Below are 18,954 nucleotides of genomic sequence, written 5' to 3' on the forward strand. Positions count from 1 at the left end.
ATTAATTGTACTACCTGCCATATATATAAAAAGCTTGATTTGTATATTAAAGCACGTACGCTTAAACACCAAAGTGGAGAAAATCCAGCTAAACTTCGCAGTTTAAAACTTTTAAAGCAAGTCTTATCAAGAAACCAGACTTTGTCTCTACAATTAGAAGATTTCGATTCTTATGGCTTTAAGGAACAATCAACAATAAAAACAAAACAAAGAAATTTTAGCAGAGATTCAGGAACAATTTCAGATCTTAATATTACGCGCACAAAAAAGCAAAAAGAAAAAAGTAAACGGCGTTACGAAAAAATGGCTAACCAGGCTGAAGAATTTTTTCCAGCAGAAGGTGAAAGCTGCTCACCCAAAGAGGATACACCTCTGTCGATAAAACCATTAACTTTCTCGCAAGAGCAACTGAACCTTTACTTTCTCCAAATGGAAGCGCAATTTAGAAACGCCGGCATAGTAAGGAACAGAACAAAATTCGATCACGTGGTGGCAGGACTAGGATCAAAGTACTTGGGTGGGGTGCATAGCCGATATGATTCGAGACCCATCAGCAACATTAAAGTACGAAAAAATAAAAGACGGTTAATAAACGAGTTCACAGAGTCTGAACATTAAAGGCTACTTAAATTAATAACAGAGTTGGAGCTGGGCGATATGAAGCCAATGCAACTGCTAAAAAAAATTAAATAAATGGCCAGTAACTCAATGGGAGATGACGTTATAAAATCGTTATGGCTGCAGAGAATATACGTACGGTCAAAGAAGTGATGGTGGCCTTTCTTTACAAATTTATTAGGTAATATGATGGTGAATGTTTGGAAACTGATTGTTATGGTTTCAGCTTATGAAGAGCAGAAACCATTATCACTACAGTTTCAAGTAAATATTGTCAACGCTTTATTGACATCTGTACCAACAATTCCAAATTCGGTGATAGTTGAACCATTATTTGACTCAACTGCATTGAAATTTTAATACCATTAAAAATAATGTTCAATGTTCCGTAAAAGTATTAGGTGGTCCTCGACGATGCATATTAATTAAAACTATGTATTTCTTTAAAATTATACTAAAATTGTAAACAAAACACATATCGACAAATAAAAACTATCATTTGTTATAATGGGTTAATTTGAATAGTAATAAAATTTTCATACCTGAATCGTCTATTAGCGAATGTAAATTATTTACTTTTACATTTTAGGTGATGAATGGGGCCTCAAAATTCGATGTCACCGACGTCCAAAGTTGATCTAGCTCCGTCACTGCTTTCAATGATACACAAGTTTATATATGCTACCTCTTAAGCCAAGTAACGACAGCCTACAGAATTTCATCTTCCCATACTTTATATTGAGCAATATTCTGAAGAATTTATAATATTGCACAACAATGTGTGTCATGTCGAATCCTTTCCCTTAGTCCATTTAGTCTATAATATATTTTGCAACACTATTGTAGAAGGAAATATTATATTAAGTTATAAATTGCTCAAATATAATTGCGAAATCTAATAAGACGCTTATATGTCTAATAAGACATCTTATTAATATCTGATATACTATGTATATTCTAACACATCACGTAATATATGTTTTGTAATATGTATATTAGTAAGTTTCATATATGCTCAAATTTATAGTTTATTATATATAGTGTTATGATTATAGCTTTATAACGAACGAAATAAGATCGCTCAACGAAATAAGAACAATTAGCTCACCTCAACAAGTCTAGCACGACAACATGAGAGCACATGAATGTTATGCTTTTCTACTAAAGGAACTAATTCTTTAAAAAATTATATATAAATTTGAAATTTAAAAAAAATGCATTTCGATTGCGCAACACCGAAGGAGCGCTCTATAAAATCGAAAAATTTGGTACATGACGTCATATCTGGTCTTGACATAATTATTGCGCAGGTCAAGGCTCACTTTTCTTATATGGCGCCATCAATAGTTCACACGAAATATATTCAATAGGCTTAGCACGTTAATATTATAATTGAATAGGCATATATATATCAAATACCGGACAATTTAGAGATCATGATGGATTTACAGAAACAATTCTCACACTTCCAAATTTAGATATATATAAATTTTTTAACACATTTCACAACAACAATTTTTTGATGTGACGCCACACTGATCAGCCATATTGAAAAATTTTTGTTCTATTTATTAAACGTTCCTGTCATTGTACTTTGCGCGTCGTTCCACAAAAACTTAATTTTATCCAATATTGTTTAAAAGTTTAAAATGCACAAACATTATATTATTTAGAAGCGTAACCATAAGAAGAATATAGTCGCATTACTTCCATAAATTACCTTGACTACTCCAACACCACTTTCCACGCAAAAACGCAACCTGCACTTCGCTTCACAGTCCTCTGGACACTGTGATTGCATGTGCAGCTACAAAGCAACAACAATTTTCAATATTCCTTTTCTTGAAATTGGTATTCTTGGTCATGCAAATACCGGCGTTGCCAACACACAAAAATGCTGAATTCATTTTTTTGAATAGTTGGTGGTTATAGCAAGTGAATTTGTTAATAAAAACTTTAACAGCGAATCAACAAAACTCCAGAAAAATGTACGAACATAAAAGTCAATTACGGCTTAAGGTCACTTGGTTAAGGAGCGCTGACTCTGAGCTTCAAATTTGGCAGCGCATGAGTTCGATTTCTGGTACTTACAGTCTCAAAAAAATTATTTATGAATAATTAAATACAAGAATTATTTTTGAGGCCACAAAAATGTGTTCTAAAAATATCTACCGAGTGACCACTATGTTCCAAAATGCTGATTGCCGGTTCTATAAAAATATTATTAAATATCATCATATCAGTGTACCTGGATATATTTACAAATTTCCAAAACAGTCTTGGAACAGATAATGTTGTTTCAAGTAGTATAGGTTCATAGCACTTCTCCATCAGTACGTTTAAGGAGACAAAGTCTTAATTCATTAAGTGTATTTCATTGCTTAAGACACTCATTATTTTTGCACTAGTTTGACAATAGCAAATATTTTGAGAAATTAATTTTTTACAAGAATTCTATAAAAGTATATTTAATTTTAAAATTTCCACTGTTTTGTTAAGTATCCAGGTTTTTAGTAATGTTTTGCGGTACATATACAAATACAAATGTCAACAAAAAACATATGGTTTCCTTAATTTAGCGCAGTATGAACAGTTTCCAACTAACTTAATTTTATTTTAATGAAGTTAAGGAAATTTGGCCGTCTAAACATAGTATAACTTAAAAAGCATAGAAGCTCTTTATATGGTTAATAAAATTTAATTAGTAAGTTGCACTTACTTAGTAAGCAATAAAAAACTTTCAGAATTTAGCAATGCGACCTCTTTAAACAAGGTCTTATTATCCATTCTTTAAAGAAAATGTCTTTTATATTGTATAAACACTAAGTATATTTAAAAAATCATATATATTTGATACTATTATATGTTTTTTAATTTCATGATTTTTTATTAAGTAATTAAGTTTTAATTAATTAGAACAGGGCTGTCCAGACTAGATGCGAACGCGGGCCAATATAAATCACTGAACAGATTGGAGGCCCGCAGAAACAAATACATACGTTCATAGCTGTTTTCAACAAAAATAAAAGTTGTTGAATTTAGTTTTATTAATTTAATAATATAAATTCATTTATTTGGTATACCATAAAAATAAAATAATGTAGTTTTACCAGAATATCAAAAGAAGATTAGCCTAATTGTAGTAGATTAAAATAATGTCGCAGGTCGCAAAATTTTAACCGTGGGCTACATGTATCCCGTGGGCCCTGCTTTGAACAGCCCTGAATCAGAACATTTAAATAACATATGTTCCTTGATCACAAAACTGTTCGTATGTATAAGTTATATACATATATCATTAAATGAGATATAATTTTATCCTGCTTAAAATGAGAATATATGTATTAGATAAAACTGGCTTCTCTTGTTTCAAAGCCATTAGTAAATTAGTGACCTTATCTTTTGGGCAGCTCGTGCAACAGATCTATTGTTTGTAATTCAGTTGATTGAAGTTAAGAAATCACTATTATTACTTCGTTTAAATATTTTAATTGACTAAGAATTTTTTTTCAGATTTTTAATAACTGCCCATATTAATCTTTATTAAATAATATTTTAACTGAATATATATGTTTAACTTATATATCTTATTTATATATATATTATTTATTATTTATCTTATATATTTATTTAATCTTTGTTAAATAATATTTTAACTGAATATATATGTTTAACTTATATATCTTATTTAACAAATGTCTTATGTTTTTAATTAGCTTAAGCGTACTTGATAAACAATTTCAGCATGATATAGACGAGTACCATCGTTTATATCACAAAAGATAACGAAAAGAAACTGAGAGTTGCTCGAGAAATTGTATATGAAATTTTCTGGATAATTCAAATAATATTCAAAATTTTGATTAATGAGGTGAAAATATCACACAGTACAAAAACAAAAAGCCTAATGCTATACAATAGCGCCTGATTAATTTCACCACCCGGTCTTGCTATTTTGCCCACCCAGTCCCTACTCACCACGATGCTTGCTAAAATAAGAGCACTTTCCGAGAAATTTTGTTGTTTGTTTTGATTTTTTGATGCTAAAAATCCCTTAAGACATTTGTTTGAGATATTACACAAAGAGGCAAAATGATTCAAAATTTCCTCTGTTTCTTTTCTTTACTTTCTTTGGTTTATATCATGCTTTACATATATTATTGGAGATATCAGAAAAGAAATCAGGAAGCGATGAAGAAATAACGCGGCGAACTAGTAAACTGAGCAAGAGATTCCTACATCATAACATTATAACATTAATTATGTTAATGATTTTATTATTTCATATAATTTCTTCTTCTGAGATTGGTGCGTTCAGGATTACAATAAATCCAATGAAATGATGAAATAAGAATAATATTTGCAGAATAATTTTTGGAATTGATTACACCCTCCACTCTTCACATTTTCAACTTCTTTCAGGTTTCTATTCGACAAGAACAAAATAGAGAAAAGAGCTTAGCAAATGTAAGACAATGAAAACAAAATAATGAATAACGGAACTGGCACTAAAGCTGAAAAAAATAATAAGAAGAGCTCTTATACGATGATAATTTCACCACAAAAGAAGTGACAAAAATATGAAGGCTCACGCAAAAAATAGGCGTCAGTGGAACAAGTAGGTCCAGTGGAATGACGTGACTATTAAAAAGTGCTTTGGTCGCTGAGTTGTCGGTGACAAGTTATATTAATTTAATTAATATTGCTTTTCAAAGGAAGAATTCAAAGATGTGAAAAACTTTTTGAATTAAAGAAATAAATAAAAATATTCAACATATAAAAAATTATATTAAAAAATTTGTGCGGCACTTATGCAGTTCAATAGGAGTACAGGGGCGAAGTAGGTTACATGTGGAATACAGTGAAGTGCATTTATTAGTATTAAACTAAGAATTGAACAACAATAAATTGTGATAGAGACTATATAAAATTTGTGAAATTTATTAATTCTTATTACTAATACTTAATTGAGATAGTGGCTTTTCTAAATAATAATTATATTACTTTATGAAATACTGAACATAAAAAACTTAACAGCAAGAGCTTCTTTCTAAATTAATTAAATTAATTAATTGGGCAAATTAATTTTTTCAAAATTTCTTTTTGTTTATTTTTTTTTTCTTTATATTAACAAAAAAGAAAGATTTCTTATTTCATAATTTTTTTTGTGCGATTTGCAATGCTCATTAATTAAACTTAACGCGATGTCAAAAAATGATGACAACGAAATTAGTATGCCAGCCAGGCAGAGAGTTTTGTTGCCAAATCCAGTACACACAAACGGGCAAACCAAAAACCACCTGAAGTTGTACGTAAAAAAGCCATAATGGACTGTGGATCCGATTTCTTCAACACAAAAAATTATAATGAGATCCTCAGTGAAGATGATGATATTGATTGTGTAGATAAATTTAAAACTCAAGTAAAATCATTGATAGAGGATAAAGCACACATATCTACTAAACATACTGTCCACAAGTTAGACTTGATAATATTGCAATCCCGCAATATGATTCTGTGAAGTAACTGGGGATAAATTTGGACCGTAGACTTGCCTGAAAAAACTATATAAAAGCCAATCAAACACAACGAGTAATAACTGTATGTATAAAATTATACTTAAACCAGTATAGACAGTTGCTTCAAAACTTTGCGGCACTGAAAGTACCTTCAATACAGAAATATTACAACAAAATATTGTCAACGCTCCATGGTGCGTATCAAATTACTCCATTTATCAGGACCTGAAAATACCTTTTGTAAGATAATAAATCCGTAAACTTAGAAATGCATATGTAAAAAGACTAACCAGGCATCTACCATAGCTGTGAGGTTAAAGAACTTCCAGGTTCTGAGCCTACCAAAAAGAGTTTGGAAATAAAAAGAAAATTAAAAGTAATACAATATGAAAGCTATGTAAGTGTGTTCTCTTAGTATGTATATTAAAATTATAATAAGGAAAATGGATTTCCAATTGATATCTCAAAAAGTGAGATAAGCTATCTTGCCTTACTTTTATCCTGAAGGGAATAGTTTTTATACTAGTAATTTTCTATATTTCAACTGGCAGAGCCAACAAAAAAAAAAGCTGGAGCAACTAATCTCATGTCATTAATGTTAAAAATTGTGATGAATATAGAATTATAATTAATTTATGAACTTTTAGTCACAATATTTTTATAATAATTTAAATATTTTAAATTTATTAATGGTTTAGCTACTATAAACCAAATATGTTATGAACCTTTTCATAGGTTCGCTTATAGCTGGATAGCTGTGTATCTCTATTTGGTACACCCTTCTAATTCTTCACCACTCAGAGGAAATTGATAAAGATTATATTTTGTCAATTATGTATTTTCGTTAGCGAACTCCAGTTTTTTTATATATTTATTTTATTTATAAATAAAATTTTACTTTTCATAAATTACAAGAAAATATTTAATCTTATATATTAGCAATTGTAGAATTCCACTTATAAAACAACAAAAATCAATTCGATGCTTAAGTTTCTTTTGTTTAAAATAAAATTTTAGTTTTTCACAGATAACAAGAAAATTACTAGAATTTATATATTAACAATTATTTAGTTTCGTGTACAGAATCCAGAACCAGAAGTTTTCCTCGTACCTTTAGTCGTCGAACCAAACAAAACAAGAGAGAGCTTCTTCCTGGTGCCCGCACTTTTTATACCGTCAACGATCAACGGTGCCAGCTGTAACTACCTTAAAGTTCAACGACCGTTCATCGAAGCTCGTTAACTGATCCCTCTGCAATGCACCAGCGAAAGTCCAGCTTTAGGGCGAATTCTATTTCTTACACATGTGGAAGCTGGAAGTTGTTCTTTCTTTAAGTTTCGCCCTAGTTCCACACCTTTTCCACAAAAGCTTACTTCGTTTGACAGCTCGTGTTGTTTTGTTTTGATTTTATTCTATTTTTACAATGTAATTGTTTTTTTTAAAGATAAATTGTGATTTAATCAAATAATTATAATTATAATAAATATATTAATTAATTTAAATAAAAAATAGTGTGTGGACTATAGTAAAATATGAGTATCACTTGTGGGCTGTTGCGATTTGGTATAGCGTGTGGTGATGCTGTATAGCGTGAGGCTATTGCTTTGTTGGAACCAATGGTTGAATTCGATCCTGTAAATTTTGTTCGTCAAGGTGCATCCATTGCATCGGCAATGATAGTAATACAGCATACCGATCAAACTTGTCCAAAAGTAACATACTTTATGCAATTATAAGCAGAAGTTATAAGCAACAAACATGAAGATGTACTGGCAAAATATGGTGCTATATCAGCTCAAGGTATTCTGGATACTGGAGCTTTGTTGTTGGGCTGCGGTGAGTTGGTTAAGTTAATGTTTTGATATTAATCAACAATTTTTATTACAGGAACCTTCGATTTAATAAATTCAAGTGAGTGTTACTTGTTGTGTGTTAGGTGGTCGTGTTGTGTTTTGTAGGCAGCTATACCCACGGCGTTGTAACGATCAAATTTTTAATTAATAAAATTTTGGTCGTTACAAATATATGGAGTCATACTGTAGATTCTGCGGTGATGAGATTAATGATCAATTACACATATGCTGTTAGAATGCCAAGCGCTAATGCACTAACGGAATAAACTCCTAGGAATGTATATCCTTATGGAAGATGCAATAAATATCTGTAAAGTAAGTTATATACTACTTTTTATTTACGCAACAGAACTTAGAGACTTACTCTAAGCCAAGAATAGGCACAATAGACCCGATGGTTGCAACATCACACCCCCTCTTTATTTATACATAAATAAATAGTCTAGCTAATTTCTCCTAAAACTGTACGAAGTAAAATGAGAGATGGCTTATCCAGAAATTTAACATTACCATACACTCAGTTTTATGAGTTCGTGACGGTAAATAAATAGTCGGATAATTGTTATTGGCTGAATGATTTTAATATTGTACATATATTTATTTAATTTAATTTTAATGTTTTTGTGTTGGCTATTAAAACAGTAATCATTGGTTGTTGTAATCAAAAATTGTATTTCCATCTATTAACAAATTCAATATTTTGACCATCTTCGGTGATCATTTTTAGGGATTATAATTATTTGAACATTGGTGTTTGACAATAATTCTTAAAAAGATAGTATTGGTGTATAATTATGTTTATTTTATAAAGTAATATAATTCTAATTAATGAATAAATCCTTTTGGAATCCAATTGTATTAATTCAGTTCTTTCTCTTCATTCATATTACATCGCCGCTTATACTTTTTGCGCTAAAACGTAGTATTTATATGTACATAAACATTTGTCTGGATAATCCATTAAATTAATTTTTTAAATAACTTTTTTTCTCAATTCAATATAAATATTAAAAAATGTACACATATAATACTATTTATCTACATTAAGTTTTAAATAACCGTTTATTTTAATTATTCTTTATTAGATCAGCCTAGCCTACGACATCTGTAAAAAATAATCTCTCCAGAAGCAACGAATATGTTTTCTCCAGCAACTTAAGCAGACAACTTAAACATGATGTGTTTCTGCAGTGATTAAGCATAATGTGCCACGGAAGGATCTGCAGTTTTTTTTACCTTTTGGAAGTAAAAAATCTATATCTTACTTGAGTTTTGGTCCCCGCAGAGCCCGCAATATTGTATCAGATACATCGCAAACGTGGTTCAAGTGTAAGTATATTTCTCAATATGAGAAAATATTTTTGAAAGTATTCATTTAAAATCTTATAATTGCAGTAAATTATTCTAAATCGTACATTAATTTATGTGAAAGATCGCATATCGAGCAATTATAAACATAAAAACTTAGTTCAGAAAAATTTGATGTTTCAAGTATCAAGACTAAGAAGACCTAGAAGACCTAGAAGAAAGCATCAAAGTACAATATATGGTGAGTAGTTCTTGTCAGATGGAATCAGTTGAGTGCAAATTTTAAAAACAGCAGAAAGAGCAAAGCAATAGTATAACCATCTATCAAACAAGTTTTCTAAACGAGAATTTTTAAATAATGGATTAATACTTTTGTACTATGTTACCAGTTACTATCTTACTATTGTTGCAATCTTACACTCTAATAATATAAACAAAAATTTGAAATACAAAATAATATTTGTTAAATCCATAAGCGATGACTTTGGAGGTAGATGCGAATTCACAAAGTAATACGTTTATGAGTATTTCTATTATAATAATAATATATCTTGTATAAATCAATCTATTTAGTCCCTCTCAAGATAAAGGAAAGTTTTAAAATTTTGGAACAGTTGATTGAGTCTTATCAAGTTAAAGAAATAGATGAGTGATTTTTTAAATTCATTAAATTCTTTTTTCATTAAAAATTCTATAAAATAATAAAAACATATCTTCAAATTTTATTATAATTCTTACAAACTGCAAGTACTTGATTTATAAATGATTATTTCATACATCACGGAATATTTGAAATATTCATAGCCTACGAGTACGAGTATATTAATATAAGTTAATATATCAATGTCTACAGGTCTTAAACTGTTTTTATAATTTATATGACTTACACAGTTGTAATATTATTTTCAGTATGATGTTGATGCTAATATTTAGTATTGATTCTCTTAAGAACAAAAACACTACGTCAATTAAATCTTTCAGGCGCACTATTTAGAAGAGAATTGTTTTCGAATGAATGAGTGTTTCATTTTAATACGGAAATACAATGATTTAAGTCCGCATGCATTAGAATAATAGAATAATTTTTAAATATATACTCGTATTTAAATAATTACATTTGTTTTTCTGTGTTTATATAAATTTGTGGTTTCAATAAAAATGTCATTAATATATATGGACAATTTAATAATGTATCCACATTCTTTATTAAACATATTTTTGTAATGATAATGTAATCGGAGGAATAATCACCATTGTCATTGCATACACTTGTGATACATTTATGTTTATCTAATATTTATATATTTATTAACCCATATTGTCTAATATAACATATTATGGGGTACTATTTAAATCCGTATTAGATCCGTATCATAATAATATTATAATTGTGGTGTAACTTACTTGAGTTTCTTTTAGATGTTCCATTTGATTATTCGAATTTATATATATTTATATAAAAATATTTTTAATCACAGTCTCAATCCTAATGTTTCCCCATTTCTGTAACTTGGAAAAGCTTGTAAAAAAATTAAGGATTATTTATTTTAAGTAAAGCCGGAACTAATCTTGCGACCAAATCGTTCGTATTTATTTTCACAATTATTTCGTTGGTCCTTCTGTAGAATTAAGGACCAAATAGAGTTACATCACAATTTTTTGCGTCCAATCTAATTGACAGCTCTAAAGAAATTAGCTTTGCTAATTATTAGTAGTGTAGAGATACGGTATTGATTGGTCTTTGGCTTGTTATTTTCAATAAACTCTCCAAGACAAATCTTATTATAAAACGCAATCGATGTATTACATATATTCTAAATATTCGGTTTTAAGACACATTCATGACAGTTTAAGAAGATTGTTCACTTTAGAATGGATTAGATTATAATTTTATATAAAACCTCTAAAACGTTTTTTAACTGTAATAGAGAAGAAACCAATCATGATATATCTTTTATTTTTATTTAAAATCAAATAATAACTTATTTTTCAAATTTCAGAGTAAAACAGGAAACGTTCCATGTGTAAGGACCGAAAATATTAGACAATATTCCTATGGCGCTAATGGAGTTCGACAACAAACTTACAGTTTACAAAGCCATTTTCAGTACAAGTTTACTGTTAGACGATCCATAAAATGACAAAGGTAAGCATATAGTCACTTTGGAAGTACTAAGTAGACTTGTAACTTCTCCATATATATTTCTTTTTATTACAGTCAATTCATCAAAGAATATAAAGAAGTTAAAATCAGTTCATATTTCACTTGCTATTTATGAAGACAATAAGGTTTGCTATATGGGATGGAGATTATAAACGTACATTCATTGTAAAAGAACCACTGGAAAAACGTGAACAATGGAAAGCAGTAAATAGAGAGATTTATGATCTTAAGACTATATCTTTTGTCAAAATTCGTTTAATTTTGTCCACACCGCGCAATTTTTTTGTGTTAATAAATTATATTAGAAAACAGATCGGAAAGACATTATGTAATTATATATTATTATTAGTAGATTTCCTTGTATTTTATTTTTTTTCAAACTAATTTGTTATTTCCTATATAAACAAAAGACTTTAGCAAGAGTATTTGCTGCTTTTGGCTTATTTCAGAGCGGCCGAAACCAACTATTGTAATATATTTATTAAAAATAAAATGGAATTATAAATTTAAATGGTATTGAATATAATAAATATATAATTAATTAAATAAAAAACTGTTATATTAATTCATAAATAATATTTTAATTTACATTAATTTTAAGTATATACCAAATTTCAAAGTTTATAAAATAAGTAAGCATGGGGCAACATCCATTGTTAAGGATCGACTTGCAGAGCTCTTGATCTTAGAATAACATTATATTGATAGCCCAGAATATTTGCAGGGCCGACGGGCTATCGGGTCACACCACGTATTCTTCTTTGAGAGAGTAGACTTCTGTCATGAAAATAGATGATAAATGTGGTATTAGTTAGACAACCTTCCAAAATAAAGACCTGAATTAATATACTACCGCAAACTTAGTGATAGTATCCAGTTTAGAGCCGTCTATGTATAGCAATGTTTAATTTTTTAATTTATAGTATTCAAATTGTCACTCATTAACAATTTTTTTTTTCAGAGTGATGTTCGAATATTGAACATGACGGATATTTGGTTTCAGCGTTAAGGTTACCCAATAATTCTTACAGTTAAATTACGATGGACTACATTCAACTGGGAGTTTATATCTGCCTTTGTTTTTAATGGCATTAGTAAAATACTTGTGAATGTTCGATTTATCGTTATTAATAATATTATATTGTAGATAGACCATTCAACTTACGATTTTACGGATTGAATGGCAGGTTAAGCTAAAATCACCTTAGTGAGAAAGCAACGTAAAGTGTTGAGATTACGCCTTACGCGTAGCACGACCTGTCACGTCTTTCAGAACTCACTGCTTATAGAAGGGAATTAAATTATTCTACAAAATTATTAATTATATATGGATTTGATATGTTTGTTATATCAAAAAGTTCCGAAAAGTTGTACATGTTTTTTGATTTTTTTATATGTATTTTATATTATATAGTTCTTTTTACATAAATATAATATAAATTTCGTCAACAGTTTTTTATTTCATACGTCTTTAAAAATTAAATAACTAACATAATTATTTTTTATTAATTTTTTAAGTATTTTTTTTTATTTTAAATTTTATTTTAAATATTCATTATTATTTCCAAAAATTGTTCGAAAAATTAAAAACTATTAATGACGATTGAATTTTATGATTTTGCATATATTTTTTCTGAACTTTTTGGACATTAATTAACGACTTTAATAAATGTTTCATTGCATCTGATATTGACTGAGTTTAAAAAAAAAGGATATGTTTCAGACTAAAAAATTAATCACAAAATCCTGACTCTATTTCTGAAAATATTTGACTGACCATACGAATATTTTCGAACATTGCCAAATATTTATCACCTGTGGACTATAACTTTGGACTATATATGACAGAAATTGAATCTATTTAAACTATGCTCCTGTACTCTATGGTTTATCACCTGTGGTTTTTAACTTTTGGACTATATATGACAGGAGTTGAATCTATTTAAACTATGCTCATGTGGTCTGTGGTTTATCACCTGTGGTCTTTAACTTTTGGACTATATATGACAAGAGTTGAATCTATTTAAACTATGCTCTTATGCAAATCATATGCAAGCTCCAGCTTTATTAAATATTTTTATTTATTAAATTTAGGTTAGACTTAGGGGCTTTCTGCTGGTTGTTAAATGAGAAGTATGTCAAAATGGTGTAAGCGTATTATTTGCACATTGGGATTTACTAATGTTTAGTGAAATTATATAAACTCGTAAACATTAGCAGATTTGAGAAAATCAAATATTGTCACAATGTTTTCTTAACATAGCTGAGGTCGCTGAATTACAAAAAAAGAAAATAATCTTGCTAGGGTAAATCAAGGGCAATCGATTGGAATGTACAATTACTTGCAAGATTAGAATTCTAAAGTGTACCCTACGGAATAAGTGTACCCTAAACCGCAGCTATATAATTTTATTATACAATTGTAGATTGTAATATCACAAACTTGACGCCCCTTAAGATAAAGAGAGTGTATTTGAATTTTGCGTCGTGCTCATTCAAGTGGCCGTTCTACATAAAGTCTTCTTTGGTTCCATAGTTCGAATGTGCAGCAAAGCCTATGTACAAAAAAAACGATAATGCGGTTGGTTATGGGCTTGAGTTGATTGTGCATTACTTATCAGTAATATATTTCTGATTATATTTCATATGTTTTGTTTTCGTTCCTTAAAAAATTAAAAATATACACATAAATGGAATTCTTTTCCATGGAATAACTCAAAACAGTTCAGAAAAAATTAAAAAAACTTCGTTATTTTTTTTTAAATATTTAATTTTAATTATTAAATTATTAATTATTTTAATATTTAAGCTTTTCATCGAAATTTTTCTATTTTATCTGTTTTTCAGTCACAAATTTTTTTTACTTAAGCTTGGTCTTTTTTTTTGCTTAGCATGATATATTTTTATGTAAAAACTTTTATTTTTTCGCCTTCGATAACAGAATTGATATACATATGTATGTACCTAAAATTTTGCAGCACTTTTCAACGGCGGTAAAAAAATCCCGTAGTCCTGTCACGGTCGCCATGTACTGAGTTTCTTATTTATTATTAGAATTAAATGTTAACACTTTATTTAGTTTTAATACTGTTTATTTAGTTTAAGTAATTGAACATATATACATATATACTTATGAAGGATACAGCGTGCATTAGCATTTCGTGAGAATTTGCTATAAATACTACCGTCAAACGGACGGTAAGTCTCAGGTTGCATAAAGTCCAGTAAAGTTATAATACTTATCAGCATGTTTATTTACGCATGTTGTAGGTATATGCTTATGCACGCTACAACACATTCTTTTTTACAATACTTATACTATAAAAATATTGTGTATAAACTCTCCTTCCATTCAAGGATACAGAGTGAACGAAAATATTTAAAAAGAATATTTTTGAAGTATTATTAACAAACAGTGGGATTATGTTAGCTATCGTAATGCTTTCAATATGAATATATTCCCATAGCAAAAAATTATTCAGAAAGAAGTTAACGATGTAATAAGAACGCCAAAATAACAAAAAACATTCGACCGGAGTATCTAATAACACATAAGGGGTATTCACTCTGTCTTGCAAAGTTATTGCAAGGTGCACGAAATGCAAGAAGATTATGCTAAAATTGCAAAAGTGCAAGAATATCTCTGTTGCAGAATTGCAACATCAAAACTGAACAGCTGTTTCTGCGGCGTACCACATCTACATGAGAAGGATATATACATGGCATTATAATCTGTATAGCTAGATTGCAAGCAATTGCAAGAAACTTTCTACGTGTGTTTTGTTGTTGTCCATTGCAAGCTCGCTCAATCTGTGGGCGATATGCAATGAATTTGCAGAACAAAATTAATACCCCTATGGAAAACATTGATAAATGGAATAATGAGCAACTAATTTTTGTGATATAGCTAATAGATGTTATATGAGAGATATTTCAGTTATTAAACCCAATATACATATACACAAATATCCTCCATTTTGTAGATAAAATTGTTTATTTACATATTAGTTAATGTACAATAGAAGATAAAATAAAAATATGTGGTTTGAGCTATACGTTATCTGTTATTGATGTGATGGTGATTTGTTTTATTTAATAATAGGTAAGTGACTTGGTTGAATGTTCATAGTATTTATCAGCTGTTCTGTCAACTGAACCGCATTTTAATATTATCAGAAATAATTGTGAAAAACGATAAATTAAAAAAACTGATGCATTAAAAAAAAAAATTAGCAATATTTATTAAATTTTCAGGGATAACTAACATTAATTGCCAAAATAAACTTTATATTAAATTAATCTTTATATAATTCTGTTAGCATAAAGAGTCAGGGTCTCGTCATTATCATATTTTCTCAATTAGAAAATTTATTTATAAAAACACGGAATGAGTAATATCAAAAACTATTAAGCGGTTTTCCACAAAAAATCCCACTCATAAAGCAAAAATGGATTTAATTAACTGAACTTATTCAGTAATTTCCGTGTCTTAATATATATTTTAAGACAGATTTAATAAATGCTTTCAAGAGATTTTACGAACGAAAATTCCAAGTCATTTAAGAATATATCAGCTGACAAGGCTGAAATGCAAGTTTTCTAGTAAAATTGACAGCTAAAAGTGCTATTAATTAGAATTCTCTAATAGAAGTCTTTAATAAATTTTAAGAGCTGCAAAACCGCTTTAAACATTTATGGAGTGGAGTATCTGTTATAGTAATTACTATAATCTCACTTTACTAGAATCTGACTTTAATGTATTTTCGTCGATTTCAAAATATTTTGGTTGGTGTGAAATGATGCAGTTTTTCCAAAAAAAAAAACATTTTTATAATAAAATTATAATAAAATTTTATATTAAAATATTGCATATAAGTATATGTCTAGTGTATGTTCGAACTCATAAAATTATAGTTAAACTGGAATTTCAATTTTAGTTTTAGTTTAAAGAATCCGAATGCAATTTTTATTGCTGGCAATGCCAACCTCTTGATAGAAGAGGGAAAAACAGAATAGTTTCTTATTTGCATGTCACCACAAACTACAAACTTCAGTTTGGTTTTCTTAGTGGAAGTGGTCGGTTGATTTGGTCGTGTTCGGGTGTGATTCAAGTACTCGGCGTCTCGGCCGCCATTAAGAATTTTGAAAAATTGTATGTGTTATACTAAGTAAATCACAATTTTTTTATTGTTGTTTTAGTTATTTTAACTAAAAAAATTTAACATTTATTTCTCCTTGCAATATTACTTTGAATTGTGTAAATGTGAATTGTATAATCTACATATTCCTTATAATGTACTATATAAGGTAAGTTAAATATATATACCGTATATGTGTGAATGTGCACTATATGTGTCCATGTATGTTTAATGTACAGTTTGTCCCAAAAGCCAGGCAATATTAAAAATTTCCTTACATTTTCGACTTCTAACTGTTGAAGTAATAATAGCAATAAAGTGGTTATATATTTTGTCATTATTTTATTCTGTTCTTATTCTGTCAATATTTTTATAAACCAGAATATAGTCAGACAAAATTTATTCTAAATAATTTACATTTGTGTGAACAACTCAATGGTTTGTTTCAGATAGTAAAATCAAAAAGTTTTTATTTAATACTTCGTGTGCCGACCTTCAGCTCTTACTACAGCTTCTAACCTATTCATTGATCCGATAAGGTTTTTGTTGAGGTCATAGTCAATCGGAATCTTTGTCCTTTCTTCTTTGATAAATTGCATCAATTGGTTTTTGGATGTAGGCTTCCTTTTACTCACCTTCTTCATTACATGTGCCCACAAATTTTCAATAGGATTCAAGTCTGGGATTTGGGCAGAGGTGTCAATATTTTTTCTGCAGTTATATAACTACCAGGACATGCATAAATGGGATTTATATTTAGGGTCGTTATCCAGATACAGTTTAAATTTGAGCTTATTTAAGTTGTTTGAGTCAACCGAATTGAATTCTTATACACTTCTTTTAAGATTAGTTTTTAAAATCTATATTAAGCTTTTGCTTGATATACAGCACCACAGACCACAAGATTATGTCGGACCTAACTGGATTATGTCGGACCTAACTGTTCATTTGACAGAAATAGAAGCAAATGCATAGATGTTTATGAGTTGTTTAAAGTATTCCCACAAAATATCATTTTCATTTTCTTAATTAATGAATTTTTTTTTTTTTAATTTTTTATGTTTATTTAATTAATAAATATAATTAATATTTATTTACACCACCTTTGGCATCAATAACTACCTAAATGAAACCTAGATGGCATTGATTCAATCAATTTGTGAGTCACTTTGGAACGAATTTTCTTTATTTCAATTACAGTATCACTACGTTTTCGGTTTTTGTCACTAGGGTCCGGAGATTTTTCTTGATCATTTTTTTTTTTTTTAAATTTTAATCTATTTTATAAAAATAAATGAATGAAGGAGAAATATAATATAAGTCAACAATTGTCCGGCTTACAATTGTTATTTAGTTAATATTTTTGTCTTCTATGAAAATTTTATTCAAAAATTAAAAGACGTGTTTTAGGGTCCCTCCATATGCCGGGCTTTAACAAACTGATTTTGAATTGATTGGTTTTTAAGTACGGCAGAGCACGTCTTCCGGCATAAGAATGCAAAAAAAGAAATATGATCTTATGCTGACGTAATATCTGGAAGCCAATTACAAATTATATTTTATTGTTTAATATTTTACAATTAATATATTAAACTGAGGACGATAATATTTATTAAAAAATAATTTACTTGCTGATGCTGGTAAATCTAAAGCACTTCAATGTTTGCGTTGCTGACTTATATATTTTTGGTCTGAATGACAAAAATGAATTTCAAAATATATCGATACTACTTGAACTTTTTTGATAAAATTCCACTGAATTTAATAACGACATTATGGTCTATTTCAAACGTATAACCACCCTGTACATCTTTTGCACAATAATGAGCTACTAAGAAATTGGTTCTTCCTAGATGTAAAAATATTGGAGTAGAATCTTTGCCCTTTAAAGCCGCTTCAATTTGTTGAATTGGCTTGCAGAAATAGGAAAACGTCCTTACAATTGATAACGTCACGCAGAACATATACAGATGGTTGCCAGCGCCCAATTGACTCGCTAACGGCTTTCGCAACGACGAAACGAAATCAGTCTCCGACGATTTCTGCTTGAAGTCCGAAAGCATCTGCCCCGGAACACAAAGAGGATTTCCAAACATCTCTGAAGGACTAACATTAATAAATATTAAAATATTGGTTCTTGCTAGATGCAAAAATATTGGAGCAGGATCTTGGCTCTTTAAAGCCGCTTTAATTTGTTGAATTGCCTTGCAGAAATAGAAAAACGTCCTTACAATTGATAACGTCACGCAGAACATACACAGATGGTTGCCAGCGCCCAATTGACTCGCTAACGGCTTTCGCAACGACGAAACGAAATCAGTCTCCGACGATTTCTGCTTGAAGTCCGAAAGCAT

The 18,954-nt window shown here is 29.2% G+C and overlaps 3 long non-coding RNA genes across 3 annotated transcripts; 2 read left to right on the forward strand and 1 right to left on the reverse strand.

Annotated features, from left to right (window-relative positions):
- Positions 1-5,813: 5,813 nt before the first annotated feature.
- Positions 5,814-6,477, reverse strand: LOC119687135. Its single transcript, XR_005253101.1, has 3 exons — positions 6,428-6,477; positions 6,238-6,362; positions 5,814-6,182 (listed from the first exon to the last, which is right to left on the reverse strand). It is a non-coding gene; the product is annotated as an uncharacterized LOC119687135 (long non-coding RNA).
- A 1,184-nt stretch (positions 6,478-7,661) lies between these two features.
- Positions 7,662-9,306, forward strand: LOC119687133. The gene is made up of 3 exons (XR_005253099.1): positions 7,662-7,973; positions 8,025-8,305; positions 9,076-9,306. It is a non-coding gene; the product is annotated as an uncharacterized LOC119687133 (long non-coding RNA).
- An 85-nt stretch (positions 9,307-9,391) lies between these two features.
- On the forward strand, positions 9,392-11,732 carry LOC119687131. The gene is made up of 3 exons (XR_005253097.1): positions 9,392-9,539; positions 11,299-11,444; positions 11,517-11,732. It is a non-coding gene; the product is annotated as an uncharacterized LOC119687131 (long non-coding RNA).
- The last annotated feature ends 7,222 nt before the right edge of the window (positions 11,733-18,954 follow it).

This window comes from Teleopsis dalmanni, chromosome X, assembly GCF_002237135.1.
Source record: "Teleopsis dalmanni isolate 2A chromosome X, ASM223713v2, whole genome shotgun sequence".
NCBI classification, from domain to species: Eukaryota; Metazoa; Arthropoda; class Insecta; order Diptera; family Diopsidae; genus Teleopsis; species Teleopsis dalmanni.